The following is a 16422-nucleotide window of genomic DNA, read 5'->3' on the forward strand; positions in this document are numbered from 1 at the left end:
CCACTGCGCCACCAGGGAAGCCCCCTCCTCTGCCCTTTTGATAACTCCTCTAGATCACTTACAATGTCCTCAGTGAGTACAAAGCTGCTTCCACTCAAGGCCAGGGTAGTCCTCTGTAGATGACCATCTGATGTAAGATCTGAAGGTACAAGATCTTGTCCACATGTAAATCAGGAGCCTGATTCCTTGCCCACCATGTCAGACACTCTTTGGGATGGCGTGACTAGTGTGGGACTTGACCAGGTCAGAAGCTATGGTCTCTGACAGGCCACTGAAAGCATGAAAACAGGTAGCCTAGCTGGGATTTGTAGTTTTGCCTCGACCTTCTCACCTTTGTGAAGGCAAGGTAATTAGGTGAGACAATCAGCAGAGGCCTGAAGTACTGAGAGGCAGGAAAAGTAAACCTCACTTGTGGGCAGGGACCCCCAAATACACAAAACAGGGCACATGAGGTGAAGACAAGGGTAGACCGTGTTCAGAGTGGTCCAAAGTCCAGCAGTGGTAGGGGAACTAAGATCCAGCAAGCCGTGAGGCGGGGCCAAAAGAAAAAAATTATAAAGAAAATTGTCAACAGTAAATGCTGGAGAGGGTGTGGAGAAAGGGACACCCTCCTGCACTGCTGGTGGGAATGTGAACTGGTACAGCCACTGTGGAGAACAGTATGGAGGTTCCTTAAAAAACTACAAATAGAACTACTGTATGACCCAGCAATCCCACTACTGGGCATATACCCTGAGAAAACCATAACTCAAAAGGAGTCATGTACCACAATGTTCATTGCAGCTCTATTTACCACAGCCGGGACATGGAAGCAACCTAAGTGTCCATCGACAGATGAATGGATAAAGAAGATGTGGCACATATATATACAATGGAATATTACTCAGCCATAAAAAGAAATGAAATTGAGTTATTTGTAGTGAGGTGGATGGACCTAGAGTCTGTCATACAGAGTGAAGTAAGTCAGAAAGAGAAAAACAAATACCGTATGCTAACACATGTATATGGAATCTTTAAAAAAATGGTTTTGATGAACCTAGGGGCAGGACAGGAATAAAGACGCAGACCTAGAGAATGGACTTGAGGACACGGGAGGGGGAAGGGTAAGGTGGGACTAAGTGAGAGAGTGGCATGGACATATATACACTACCAAATATAAAATAGATAGCTAGTGGGAAGCAGCCGCATAGCACAGGGAGATCAGCTCGGTGCTTTGTGACCACCTAGAGGGGTGGGATAGGGAGGGTGGAAGGGACACGCAAGAGGGAGGAGATATGGGGATATATATATATGTATAGCTGAGTCACTTTTTTTATAAAGCAGAAACTAACACACCATTGTAAAGCAATTATACTCCAATAAAGATGTTTAAAACAAAAAAGAAAGAAAGAAAATTGTCAAGAACTGGTTTCAAAACTCCTGAGTCCTCTCTCACCCACCACTCTACTATATTTTGTATAGAAAATACACAAATATAGTAGAGAGTGAGGAGAAAGAATTTTGAAGGGGTGTGTGTGTTTATTTTTGGAGAAAGCCGTTGCCAGGACATGAGATGTCTCACTCCACTTACGGGAAGTGGCAGGAAGTGCTACTTTTGCCTCAGATTTACTGAGGGGGTTTCCACGGGGCCACTCAGAACACTGTGACATGCGTGGCCTGCATTGGGAAGTGTGGAAGGAAAGGTCAGTGTCTTACTGCACAGCTGACAGAGACAAAGTGGCCCATGGCGGCAAGACTGAGGAGACAGAGTTGGGTGGAAGAGGGCTCTGCAGAAGAAAGAGTGGGGTTCGCTTGGGCTCCTCTGAAGAGAAGCCCCAGGAGCTGAGGGGGAATGCTGGATCTCTAAGGGCTGTGGAAAGAGCCTCAGCTGACTCTTGGAAAAGAGAAATATCTGTTTGGAGGGAGACAACTCCCAGTGCAGGGCTAGCAGGAAGCCTCCAAGGAGCCCACAAGAGCTCCCTGAGAAAAATGACCAGCTCCAAACGTCTGCCAGAGCAAGAGAAGACAGATCTGGTCCTCTTGACAATCAAGCGGGATTTCCTCTGCCCCCACTCCTGTCTTCTCCCACTGCTGACCATTAAACCAAGAGCGTTAAACCAAGCACGAGACCCTTCTGAGGGGGGAGCCTTGTGTAACTGCACAGGGCACACAAGATGCTGCTGCTGCTGGCCCTAAGGGATCTCTTCCGCTAGCAGGCACTCACAGAGGATGCTGGGATCTGGCTGCCATTCACAGAGGTCTTCCCTAGGCTGCACCTCTCAGAGTGGCCTGAACAAGTGTCGGCCAACGGCTTTCCTCTACCTCCTCCAGGTGGGAAACTGAGACGACTGTTGCCACTGGGAGCAGGAGAACCCCATGAACACAGGAAGATTCTCAGCCCAGCAGAGTGGCCACGGGTCCCAGGGCAAAAAGAATTCGTTGGCAAGATATAGCCTCCATAGAAGAGCCCAGGGATGGCTGGAATGTTCTCCTTCAGTCATGGGAACTGCAGCATGAATCTCAGCTCACAGCATGGGCTGCTGGGCATAAACTGTTTAGGATTTTGTGGGCTGGTGGTTAAAATCCTGGCCAGATTGTTTGGGGAGGCCGCCATATCGCCTATGGGTAGACCATCCTCCTGAGAGACTGAAAAGAGCAAGTCTTTCCAAAAGGTAAAAGAATTAGAAAAACAAGGAGTGAGCACCTCAAGGGGCCTCCCGCAGTGTCCTCTCCCCTTTAACTGCGCCTCCCTATGTGGGTTGACTGACAAGAGTCAGCTCAAGGGGAGATGGTGAGACTAAATAATGTCGTTTTGGCCCCTAATCCCAACTACGTCCTAGCAGCTCCCGAAGCAGAAGAAAGGCTCTGGTGGCTGGTGGCTGGGCTTCTCTTACCCCTCCATCATCCTGGAAATATGGCCTTGGAGGCAAACAATCCCGTTACAGCAAGGAAGACCTGCCTGGCCACCCTGTACCCAGTGGATGCATTTACCTGTCTAATGTCTGCGTTTCCCCCTGTTAGTACTCTCCACGATGGCATGGGCTGTGCCCATTGGGTTTCTCATGGTCTTGAGTGTACGAAACATGTCTCAACTGTTTGTTGAATAAATGGATGAATTTAAAGGAGACAGGTGGCAGGGAGCCTAAGTCCAGGATCCTTAAAAGGTCTGGCTATATCTCCACTTGTCTTAGGTTACCTTCCTGAGAAACAGAGCCTGAAAAGGTGATTGAGGGCATGTGTCTTGAGAGTATGCTGTCGGGGGAAGGGGAGTGGGGGAGCCAGATGGAGCAGAGGACAGAGCAAGGAGGAAGGGGGCTCAGCTGGAGACTGCTTTGGTCTGACCCCGAGGGAGCTCTGGAGCATGAACTGCACCACAGACTTGTCTCACCCGGTGGTAAGGGGCCGGCCTTTTGTACCCCCATGCCAGTGGGTCATGGGCTGCCCACTGCCCCCTGATGGGGAGGTGTGACCTCCCAAGGGAATTCTTTGGCAGAGGAAACAGGTGTGATCCTTTAGCAGCCAACACTGACAGCAGCTGAGAGATGGATGCACCAGCCAATCTCCATTCTACCACCCCACGCTCACCCCCTCCTCCAGCAGGCATGCCTGGGCAGGTGGGTTCCAAGGTTTAAATTCTCAGAATATGAGAAAACTATGCTTTGGTCCGCTAGCCTAAGCCACATTCACAGCCTTAGGGGTACTGGTGCTTTCCCAGTGATCACAAAAGGGATGCTTTGTTTTCCGTTTGGCTGCTATAGTCGTTTTGAACACAGAGGACTCTGTCCAAGACCCTGGAGGGGAGATGCGGGGAGTTGGAGGATTACCAAAACCTTACCCTCATTCCCTGTTAGATAGTGCCGATGTGGAAAGCGAGAGGTGTGTGATACAGAGAAGAGTCAAAGTGACTTAAAGGCTCAGCTGAGAGATGCGAGTAATGGACGTCAGCTCCCAGAGCCCCTGCCGAAACCCTCCTCTGACTTTGAACGGCACTCAGATTAAGATCCAAACTTCACACAGCACACCCTGCCTCATCTGCTCCCTGCCCACCTCTCCCACCTCCTCTCCTCCCATTTACCCTCTGTCATACTCCAGCAGCCCAGCATCTCTTCTGTTTCACAAACGGGCAAATCTCGTTGCTGCCGTGGGGTATTGGTGCTTGCTCTTCCCTCCACCTGAAATGCTTTTCTTCCCGATCCTCTCCCTGGAGAGGCCAGTTTTTTTGTGGGTTTTTTTTTTTGTTGTTGTTGTTGTTTCTGCGGTACGCGGGCCTCTCACTGTTGTGGCCTCTCCCGTTGCGGAGCACAGGCTCCGGACGCGCAGGCTCAGCGACCACGGCTCACGGGCCCAGCCGCTCGGCAGCATGTGGGATCTTCCCGGACCGGGGCACGAACCCGCGTCCCCTGCGTCGGCAGGCGGACTCTCAACCGCCGTGCCACCAGGGAAGCCCCGAGAGGCCAGTTTTGATCGCTGTCCAAGGCAGTCCAAACCCCTAGCCTATCATCACCTGACCCATCACTCCCTGGCATTTCTCATCTTCATTTATTATTTGTTTATTGCGTTCTCCCCTCCCCACCCCCTCTCCAAAATGCAAGCTCCACGAGAACAAAGATCTTGACTAACTTACCCACGGCTCACTCTAACTCCAGCAACTACATATAGGAAAGTCAGGGAAGGGAACTATTTGAGAGCAAAGGAGGAAGAATCATACATTATATTTGGTGGAAGTTGAGAAGTTCCAGCGAAATATGTGGATGGAAATGCCCAGGAGACAGCTGGAGAGGCCTGGCTAGACCCAGGGGAGAGTTTGAGTCTGGGATATATATTTCAAAGTCCTTCCCATAAAGCTAATACCTAAAGTCCTGGGTGTGGCTGAGAAGACCGCTAAGAGCAGAGGCTCAGGCAACACCTACATTCTGGAGATTTGTTTTATCGCTGCCTAGAATGTTCCTCCACCTGCCGTTAAGCATCCCTCTCTAAAAACTGAAGTTGCTGCTAAGAATTCCTTCCCTCTTTCCCCATGTTTATAGTCCATGCCCTGTTGCAAACGCTGAACAGGCACTGCAGGCCCTCTGGAAGCAGCCCTCTCCTTCCTGGCAGCCGACAGGAGGCTCTCAGGCCAGGCTGGCCCCTTGGTGCTCTGCATATGGAAGTTCAATTACCATCAATGGGAGGCCCATCTGTGGGGTAGGGGCAGAATACACAATGGAGATTGGTACACCAGATAGGAGCCCGGATCAAAGAGGAACCCAGAGTGTCTGAAGTCCTTTCATCCTTCCTGATGAAAGGTGATACATGAAGGCAAAATTATCATGATTATTTCATTGGGTTCCAGTTGGAGATGGGCTGTAGCTCACCAGCGTGGACAATAGCCAGCAGCCTGCAGGGGTGTCTCTGTAATACATACAGACAGGCTGTACACAGCCTGATGTATGTATGTGTGTGTGTGTGTGTGTGTGTGTGTGTGTGTGTGTGTGTTCAATAATACCACCTAAACACTTCTTATGGTCAGAGAAGTCCTGAAGAGAATCACAGACTTGAATTCCCCGAGTCCTACAGATACAGACATACCATGAAATATACATATTTTATAAATGTGTATCAAAAAAGCCCTAAAGTAGGGGGGGTAAAGGAAACAGTAAGGACATTTGGATTTGTCAGCGTCTCTCCAGAGAGAGCCCTGAGGATATACCATTCTTAGAATAAAGCTTTCATTTCACAGTGTATCAGTGAGAAAATTAACAAGCTCCCTTCGTCCTGTTCCATAATTCATTCTCTTTGTTTTAGATATTGAGCTTGAGCTGGTGACTTAAAACCATGAGAAATAGCTTTTAAATACAGATCTGGGCCTGGCAGTTTTGCCTGGCCAGTGATGGAAGACCAACTTGTCCTATCATTAACTGAGATGGACATTGTGTCACTTTGTCATTCAAATTCCTCTTCGATTTAACTCCACGTCCTTCACCGGTGCCAGCTGTGGCACGGCAGAGGATGTGGTTTCCGGGCTGAACATTCCTCCTGCCATCCCAGTGTTACAGTTGTGGCTGGATTTAGAGGTCCTTAGCTTGAAGCCAGGATAAGACACAGCAGCGTGTGTGAGTTGGGGAGGGAAGAGCTTTTTCAGGCCCTGTGTTTACCTGACCTTCCACCCAGCTTTCCCTTCCTCTGGGAGAAGCTGACTGCTGTTTTTGGCAGCTCTGCTTGCCTGGGGAAAGTGGAAGGCCACAGGAAGGTGACAGCTGAGGTAGGGCTATAACAGCAGGTCCCCAGGGTGGGTCATTCACTGGGCTGACAATCCAATTGATGCTTGCTTGGTTTGGGGCCTTGCATTAATTTGGGTGCTGACATCCTGGTGACAGCAGCAGAGGGAAAGTGAGCCAGAGAGCAGGGATGGGAAACCCTGAAATGACTCCCTTAAATGATGGTTGACTTGTTTTATGACATCACACCCCCAAGGCACAGGGATGCTGAGGTATCAAGTGGCTGGGCTGGGTACCTTTCTCTTTAGTCTATGGCAGCAATAGTATTGCACAGAGTCAGCCTGGCGGTTTCACCATCACAGGGCTTTGTCCTGCTGGGTCTGGATATCCATTAGTCTAGATTCCATTTTCCCTGCTTATTTTTTTTTATTCCAGTAGAAATAGAGGGCTTTCTCCCCGCAGTCATGCAGGAGAGGTACAATGCAGAGGCGTTGCCTCTCAAAGGACATATCAGACTCTTGAAGAGAGTATAACAGGTTTAAGTGGGTCAGATGCCATGCCTCAACAGCTTCTCCTTGATCCTCTAATCTCACTTCTGAAGCTCCAGACCTAGCCAGGTTACCTGGGGCAGCAGCCCCATGGCACCAACAGGGCTTGTCTTCTGGGAGGTTGAATAATCCACCTGCCGTGCCATTCCACACTCAGCTTGAGCATCTGACCATGGTTTATAAGTGTGAGCTATCGTTTTAAGATCAACCAAAGTCATGCCAGGGAAATTCTGTCCTCTGGGAAGAGAGCCACAATGACCAGGCCACCACAAAACCCCATGAACACCAAGAACCTTCAAGATGAAAGAGTCCCATCTAAGTGAGTTGGAGGGAGCAAAGACAAAGAACACTACAGTTCTTGGGCTAAGAAGTGTAGGAGTGAGTTCTACCTCCATTTCTAGCAACTGCTACACACACACACACACACACACACACACACACACACACACACACAGTCCCTTCCAAAAATGCCATGGCTTCAAAGAAGAGACAGCTGCCTCCCTAGCCCTTCGTTCGTCACCTGCTTGCTGTCCTCAGACTGATAAGACAAATCCAGATCAAATTACCTGGCAGCTGGGAGAGCTATGAGATAAGGAAATGCAAACTCAGTAGGAGTTCAATAGAGTAGCAAAGATCAAACTGTGTATTAAATTTTCTGGGAACTAAAACCTCGTTCCCTCTGCAAACCTAGGGGAGGCATCTCAAATCCCTGAGCACCAAATAGGGTTCTTTGGAGAAAAACAATGCCTTCAGCTTCTACTAGAGAAATTAAGAAAACAGAGCACTGAGAGACCAGTCCATTCCCACTGGGCCAGATGATCAGAGAATGAACACAAAAGGTAGAGATGAACATTATAAAGGAGGTGAGTGGCCAATGGCTAAAGAAGCTTTGAACAGCAGAAAGAACACTGGACTGAGCAAGAGACTTGGGTTCTTGTTTTAGCTCTCTCACTCACTCTCTCTCTCTCTCTCTCTCTCTCTCTCTTTCTTTCTTTCTTTCTCTCCCCTCCTCCTTGAAAATGCACTCAAACCAATCAGGGATTTCGTATTTTTTGTAAAATGGTGGGGTGGAGATCTCTTCCAGCTGAGATCCCTCCGACATGAAGATTTTTAAATTTCTTGTTACCGTAGTCTTCACAGGGTGTTCCATCTGATGGCTTACCCTTTTGACTAGGGCACTTTCTCAGCTAAACCTCAAGTTTTGGCTACAGAACACTCCAGAGCTGCTGTCAAGGATTTAACTTTTTTCATTCAAAACCACCAGCTTTGAAATTGAGTTATCTGTTAGTGAGGTGGATAGACCTAGGATCTGTCATACAGAGTGAAGTAAGTCAGAAAGAGAAAAACAAGTACCGTATGCTAACACGTGTATTTGGAACCTAAAAAAAAAAAAAGGTTCTGAAGAACCTAGGGGCAGGATGAGAATAAAGACGCAGATGTAGAGAATGGACTTGAGGACACGGGGAGTGGGAAGGGTAAGCTGGGACGAAGTGAGAGAGTGTCATGGACGTATATACACTACCAAATGTGAAACAGATAGCTAGTGGGAAGCAGCCGCATAGCACAGGGAGATCAGCTCGGTGCTCTGTGACCACCTAGAGGGGTGGGATAGGGAGGGTGGGAGGAAGACGCAAGAGGGAGGGGATATGGGGCTATAAATAGCTGATTCACTTTGTTATACAGCAGCAACTAACACACCATTGTAAAGCAATTATACTCAAATAAAGATGTTAAAAACAAACAAACAAAGAAACCCTACCTGTTTTCTTTGGGGTGTAACATCCAGACATGAGCTCTCAAAATAGCAGTGACCTAAGGAAATTTTGAAGGGTGATGAAGATACGCTGTATCTTATTTGTGGTAGTGGTTACACAAGTCTCTGCAAGTGGTAGAAATCATAGAAGTATACAAAAAAAAAGGTGAAGTTTTTGGTATGTAAATTTAAAATATATAAAGGAAAAATTGTCAGTGATCCTCCAACATTGAATCAGGCCAAATTCCTAATGAGATGAGCTCTCCTCCTTTACCAAGAAGCAAAAAAAGAAGAGTGCAGGTGTGGTAGAGCGATCACATCTATGGCTCAAATACCTCACTCCTTCCTTCAGTCATGTACTTTGCCATGACCTCTGATGACCTCCCACTCTCTCTGCATCCAGCCATGTGACTTGCTTTATCCAATGGGACGTTAGTAGAGGTGACACAAGCAGATGCTTGACAGAGCACTTACACGTTTCCATTTGCATTTCTGCTTCTGCCTTTTGTCACCACCGTGACAACATACCCAGGCTAAGCCTGCTTCGGTTCTGTGATGCTTCCAGCTCCTTCCTGAGTCAGCGCCTTCACATATGCTCTTCCTTATGCCTGCATGATCTCTCTCCCACTCCTGCTCTTGATTCAGGCCACAGCTTAAATGCCACTCCTCCAGGGAGGTCTTCATGGATTTCCCATTCCGAAGTAGGTAACCCCACTTTTTCTTTCTCGTCCCATCATATTTTTATCTTCAAAACCATGATCATAATCGGTGATCACTTGTAATTATTTTTATTTGCCTCCTTACTGTCTGAAATCCCCACCAGACTATAAGGAAACAGTTCTGTATAGCATGGCACAAGGCACACCGTAATTGTTTAATAACTGTTTATTGAATAAATGAATGAGGTTTGGAAACAAGGCAGGGGAAGACCAAGACATCCCCTGGTTAGGGGAGTAGCCCTCTGGCCCCACATGGGCACCCGGGATGCAGGATGTATGCCAATAGCTCAACTGCTGTCACACTACGGCCACTGCCTTTATCTGACTCAAGGATGGGCCTGGGCCAAGTAGTTATGGTACGGCTCCAGAAGACAGGGGCACATCCTCCTATAAAGCCACAAAGGGCTAAAAATGTTAGGCTTTGAAATGTTAAATCATTCGTAAAGCATTACCTGAAACCCTTCTTGTGCCCAACTCTACCTACCAGAATCTGGTTGCTTTCTTCCTTCCTTGAACCCAGCTGTCTCGTCCCAGCATCTTACCATCCACATTCAAGGCAGCTGATGACTGTTAAGTGGAAGTTTCCAGCTAAAATGTTCATTGCTGGGGTCCTTCTTGCCTGGTTTCCACTCCAGCTTCCGGGCTCCTAGCCCTTGTCTCTGTCTGTGATTTTGGCCTCTCTCCTGTCTCTGGGACTTGTGCCCACACTAAGAAGCCTCACCTTGAACTTGGTCACTCCCTGAGGTCACTGCTGGCCTGGTCTCAGGGGTGAAACTGGCTGGAGCTGCCAATGCGGCTCACCGAGGCTCTGAAGGCTTGTGCTGCGTTCCGGCCAATGCAGATGATGTCCAGCGCTGCTCCTGCCAGACCATCTGTACCAATGGTTCTGGCCTAAACTGGCACCGCTCTCCCTTCTGTCCCTTTCCTCTCGTGCGCCTCACAGTTCTGCCTTCCTTACCCTTCATTAAAAACAAAAAGAAAGTGAAAATCTATGGGAAACCTTAGGCTTCCTAGTATATAGGTTTGTTTTATTCCTTTTTTTTTTGCGGTACGCGGGCCTCTCACTGTTGTGGCCTCTCCCGTTGCGGAGCACAGGCTCCGGACGCGCAGGCCGCTCCGCGGCATGTGGGATCTTCCCGGACCGGGGCACGAATCCGCGTCCCCTGCATCGGCAGGCGGACTCTCAACCACTGCGCCACCAGGGAAGCCCTGTTTTATTCTTTTTATGCATTTACCTAGAGGTGGGAATGGCTTAGAAGCCTGGACCTTCCTCCCTGCATTGATCCTAAAGCCCTAGGTCTCGAATACTCTTCAGGTTGGATTTGAAAGAACTGGAAGACAAGAAGACAATCTGAGTAACTTAGACTTAATGAAATTGAAATAATTAAACATCGAGCATTGGCTAAGCCACATTTTATGGTCAGAGAAAAATTGTTAGAGCCAGAGGGGCATTCGATAGTGGGAGACCTAAAGTGACTGCAGGGGAAAGAGCCTGGAGTTGTCAGAATCCTTTTGGCCACCAGCAGCCTGGATGATGTCCTCTTCCTGCCTATCAGCAGCCCTCACCCTCTCACCCTGCCCACCTCTGCAGGGCTGAACTCAGGCACTTTGTAGGAAGACTTCAAAGACATTTCTACAAAAAGCGATATCATAGAGCCCTTATATTTCAGGAGAAAAGAGCTCCTCTGGAATTGTCAACATTTCACACACCTATGCAGTCACACTTAGGTACCAAAATAACAGAGCAACAGAAATAGAATTGCTGAACTGTAACCAACACAGAAAGTATCCATACTTTAAATACTGGACATTGGACAACTTCTGTGTTTAACTCCTCGGCTTAGACGCTAGGAAATAGTCAATCCAGTGTGGGTGTGTTGAGACTGATGTGGAAGGAGGGTCTTCATGTTGAGGAAGTGAGAGGAACATAGAGCCAGGGCAAAAGAAGAAGAGGTCCCAGAGGAGTAGCCACTAGACCCCCCAGGGGAGTGAAGTCTATATATATCTTGTAATTTGCCTACATGACTTTATGTATTTTAATTAGAGCATAGTAGTGAACTTAACATGTGCATCTGAAATAGAACTTTAAAAATGATCAAAGTAGAGTTGACTTACAGTGTTGTGTTAGTTGCGAGTGTACAGCAAAGTGATTCAGTTATACATATATATATATATTCTTTTTCGTAGTCTTTTCCATTATAGGTTATTACAAGATAGTGAATATAGCTCCCTGTGCTGTACAGGAGGACCTTGTTGCTTATCTCTTTTATATATTGTAGTGTGTATATGTTAATCCCAACCTCCTCATTTATCCCCCCACCCCTCCTTTCCCCTTTGGTAACCATAAGTTTGTTTTCTATGTCTGTGAGTCTCTGTTTTGTAAATAAGTTCATTTGTATCATTTTTTTAGATTCTACATATAAGTGATATCATATTATATTTGTCTTTGTCTGGCTTACTTTACTTAGTATGATAATCTCTAGGTCCATCCATGTTGCTGCAAAGGGCACTATTTCATTCTTTTTTATGGCTGAGTAATATTCCATTGTTTGTATGTACCTCATCTTCTTTATCCATTCATATGTCGATGGACATTTAGGTTGCTTCCATGTCTTGGCTATTGTAAATAGTGCTGCAGTGAACATTGGGGTGCATGTATCATTTCAAATTACGGTTTTCTCTGGATATATGCCCAGGAGTGGGATTGTAGGATCATATGGTAGCTCTATTTTTAGTTTTTTAAGGAACCTCCATATTGTTCTCCAAAGTGGCTATACCAGTTTATGTTCCCACAAACAGTGTAGGAGGGTTCCTTTTTCTCCACACCTTCTCCAGCATTTATTATTTATAGACTTTTTGAAGATGGTAATTCTGACCAGTGTGAGGTGATAGCTCATTGTGATTTTGATTTGCATTTCTCTAAAAATTAGAAATGTTGAGCATCTTTTCATGTGCTTATTGGCCATCTGTAAGTCTTCTTTGGAGAAATGTCTATTTAGGTCTTCTGCCCATTTTTTGATTGGGTTGTTTGTTTTTTTGTTATTGAGTTGTATGAGCTGTTTGTATATTTTGGAAATTCAGCCCTTGTTGGTAGCATTGTTTGTAAATATTAAGCAGAATTTTTTGAAGATGATGCTTTAGTGACTCCCAGTTAGTGGTTCCAAGCGTATGAAGTTCAAGCACAGTAGATGGGCAGTTCAGTGGGGTACTTTGGAAGTGGATAGTGTCTTACGCCATTCTTTTTTTGTTTTTTAAATAATTGATTTTAAGAAGATATTTATTTATTTATTTGACTGCACCGGGTCTTAGTTGCAGCATGTGGGATCTTTGTTGCCGCATGCGGGATGTTTTTAGTTGCAGCATACGGGATCTTTTCAGTTGTGGCATACGGGATCTTTTTAGTTGTGGCATGTGGGATCTAGTTCCCTGACCGGAGATCGAACCCAGGCCCCCTGCATTGGTAGCGCGGAGTCTTAACCAGTGGACCACCAGGGAAGTCCCTATACCATTCTTGATACCATCTCAGGGAAGCAGCAGCCTTCCAGACTGCTCCCGGATAGGGCCGACTGCTCAGAATACTGAATATCGCAACAGGGATTAGTTCACTGAAAATGCTAACCCCCTGTTCCAGGGAAGTTGACTTTCGGTCACAAGGGGTGCTAAGATCAGGGCCCCGTGCCAGGGGGAGAAGGGCCTGAGTGCCACGTGCTCACCTGAAGGGCAAGGTCTCTGGAGGCCATTCCATGGGGCAGAGTCAGAGTCCTTGCTCGGGTAGGGGTCTCCTGAGCCACGGCCTTGGCTGGGACTTGGGTGCCCCTTCCCCCCATCCTGCTTGTGCCTTCCCTCCCCCCTCTCTTAGTCACCAGGCATCTAGAAAAGCTCTCTCCTTGTTTTATCTGGCAGAACCTTGGGACAATCATTGGACTGGGTTCAACTGGCCAGGAAACCAGAGCCCACAGAAAAATGCCTCATGACTCCTGCCAACCCCCTGCTCCCTGCAGGCCCAGTGCCGGACAAACAGCCCTGCCAGCCTTTGGATTTGTGAGGGGAAGGACATTATGTATGTGGAAGCCACAGAATGGAAGTTGTGTACTTTTCGGGGCCTGCATCAGCCAGTGCAGTGCTGCTCCCATTATGTGGCTCATGAAAGGGTTTTCACCTCCTGGGCTGGAAGGGAGTTGGTCCGTCTGCAACAAAGGCGTTTGCCTCTGTGGCTTTTGAAAAAGAATGTGTGTGCTTGTCAAAACAGAACTTTCCTGCATACTTGGAAGAGGGGGCCTGTCTGCCTGCCAGAAGGGAGCGAGGCTCAGTCTGGTTTAAAAGGGAGAAAAATTCCACCGCGCACGCCCATTAGCCACTGCCCGGCACAGCTTTCCTCTCTCACAAAGACAGTTGTTCACTGTTGCACAGCTGGCTTCCCCAGCAATTTCCCACTGACTCCGTTTGCCTCGGTCTGGAAGCTGGAGGGCTGATGAAGCCATGAAGCGTGAGTGTTTTCCTGACCACTGGAAGGAAATAAAACTTTTCTCCATGGCGGATGGGAGCTTCCAGGCTTAGGGAATTGTAAGTACGGTGTTGGTACTCACAGCGTACTCTTGCGTTGCTTTTCCAATCATTTTTTTCTCCAATGTGGGCGGCTGTTATCCCTGTGATAGTGGAAAAACTGAGACACAGAGATGACTTGCCCCAGGAGCTGGAGAAGGGCCCTGGAAACCTGCTCGTGGATTAATCAGCGGATTGTGACAACGTGGCCCTGCTCCAGAAGTTTGCTATGGATTCAGCCTCCCAGTTAGTCACCAGAGCCAAGTTCAGGGCCCAAATCAGGGATGTCTTTAGGAGCACCAATTTCAGTACCAATAAACAACACCAATTTCTTCTGTAAAGGTGATCTAACTTGGGTGTGATTGGCAAATATTCCCTTCCAGTGTCTGATAGCCCATTCCCTTGGGGGCTCCAGATTCCCAAGGGAGTCTTCATAAAACTCAAAATACATCCCGAAGAAGAATCCCAACTCCTCTATGAATGGATCAGGTTTCCATAAGACAGGTCTGCACAATAGACCGTTTGTGACTCCATTTGGATTCTGAGCCCCTGATTGTGAGATTTGCATCCATTTAATTTGAGAGGTTGGGTTAATTTTTCCTAACAAGTGAAAATTATCTCCCCAGCTCCTGAGTAGAAAGAAAGCAGGCAAGCAGAACTTGGGCTAATCTCACAATCGCCTCGTTCTCTGCAATTGCAGAAGCATTAGGCATTGAGATACCAGGGCCCTTGAATATCTGCCTGAATTTCTGGAGATGCGAATAAAAGTCTTAGCTGGATGGAGGACGTTTTTGCATCTAGTTCCCAAAACTATAGTTGTGAGTTCTGGGACAATAATTAAGTGTTATTGCAGCTAGGAATTCTTGTTAATCAATTTATGCAAACTTGCTTAAATGTAGCTGGGAAGTTTTAACCAAAGCATGCAAGTTATTTATTGGTATCACTAACTTACATCTGTGGATGTAGTTGCTTTGTTTATAAGAACATGGCTGACTCCCTACAGCTCTGAGGATAACTGTGTAACACAAGCACCTGGTTCGATGCCATGTACTATTTCATTCCAAGCAGAACTTTGTCGTGGCTCCAGAGGTTAAAAATCAACAGCATGGCATAATGATAAATGGGGACAGTAAATGAAACTTAAGGGATTCCCTGGTGGAGCAGTGGTTAAGAATCCACCTGCCAATGAAGGGGACATGGGTTCGAGGTCTTGTCCAGGAAGATCCCACATACCACGGAGCAACTAAGCCCGTGCGCCACATCTACTGAGCCTGCACTCTAGAGCCCACGAGCCACAACTACTGAACCCGCGAGCCACAACTGCTGAGCCCGTGTGCCACAACTACTGAAGCCTGCACACCTAGAGCCTGTGCTTCACAACAAGAGAAGCCATGGCAATGAGAAGCACGCGCACCGCAACAAAGAGTAGCCCCCGCTCGCCACAACTAGAGAAAGTCTGCGTGCAGCAACAAAGACCCAGCACAGCCAAAAATAAATAAATTTATAAAAAAAAAAAAAAAGAAACTTAAGGACAAGTCTCCTATGTTATACCTGCTGATCTCTAGGTGGCTCAGCTGTTGGGGGTACCCAGTGGTTTATCATGGTTCTAGGGCTAAATCTTAAAGTTAATGGTAAGAACCTACAAGTGGAGCCAGATTGTGATTCAAGAAAAGTATATAAAGTTTAAGAAACTTTATGTATTTAATAAGGATGTAAGCTAAGAAGTTGCCATGGGAATTATGTCTCCTCATATAATGCAGTTGGAAGTATACAAGAACATTCCCTAAGGAGTATTCTTGCCAGAAAGAACTAAACCTGGATTTAATCAAGCATCTGGACATAACTATCAGTTTATAGGAAATTCAGGAGATAGAGGAACTTTCTAAACAACATTACTGAAGAAGAAAGTAGCCCAATTTAAAAAAAAAAAAAACAAAAAATGGGAAATTCTGTGGGACAAAGGACTGGATTTCTCCAATATATAAATGACATTGAGAACATGAGAGAGGAGAAACTGTAATAGCTTAAAAGAAACTTAACAAACGTATTTATGATCCAGCAACCCAGAAGAAGATACATGCACCTCAGTGTTCATAACAGCACTATTTACAATAGCCAAGACATGGAAGCAGCCTATATGTCCATCGATAGTGCCATTTGCAGCAACATGGATGGACCTAGAGATGATCATACTAAGTGAAGTAAGTCAGAAAAAGAAAGACAAATACCAAATGATATCACTTATATGTGGAATCTAAAGTATGACACAAATGAACTTATTTATAAACAGAAAGAAAGTGCTGCGAGAGTTGCAGCCTTTCCAGCAAGGGAATCTTGAAAGCTTGGTGCTGCCTTCCTTTGTGATAAGGGGAGTGGGTGTTCGAAGCAGCAGAGTGAGCACAAAGATTAAGGCAGATGGGCGCTGCTGGCTCGTGAGGCACTGGGCAAGCCGCTGCTGAGGGTGGCCTAAAAGGCTGATCACTGCTGAAAGACTAGCATCACAAGTCCAGAATCACTGCCGTCTCCTCCCACACTCCTCTCCTACTTCTCACCCTCCCTTCCACTCATCCTCAAACATATATTGAACACCCAACACAGTGTTTCCTGGGGAAATAGAAGGAGTAAAGCATATTGCCTGCTCTTAAGGAGCAGGCACCCTAATACACAGAGAATGGGAGAGTTAC

This window comes from Neophocaena asiaeorientalis, unplaced genomic scaffold (genome assembly GCF_003031525.2).
Source record: "Neophocaena asiaeorientalis asiaeorientalis breed wild unplaced genomic scaffold, Neophocaena_asiaeorientalis_V1.1 scaffold121, whole genome shotgun sequence".
Lineage (NCBI taxonomy): Eukaryota > Metazoa > Chordata > Mammalia > Artiodactyla > Phocoenidae > Neophocaena > Neophocaena asiaeorientalis.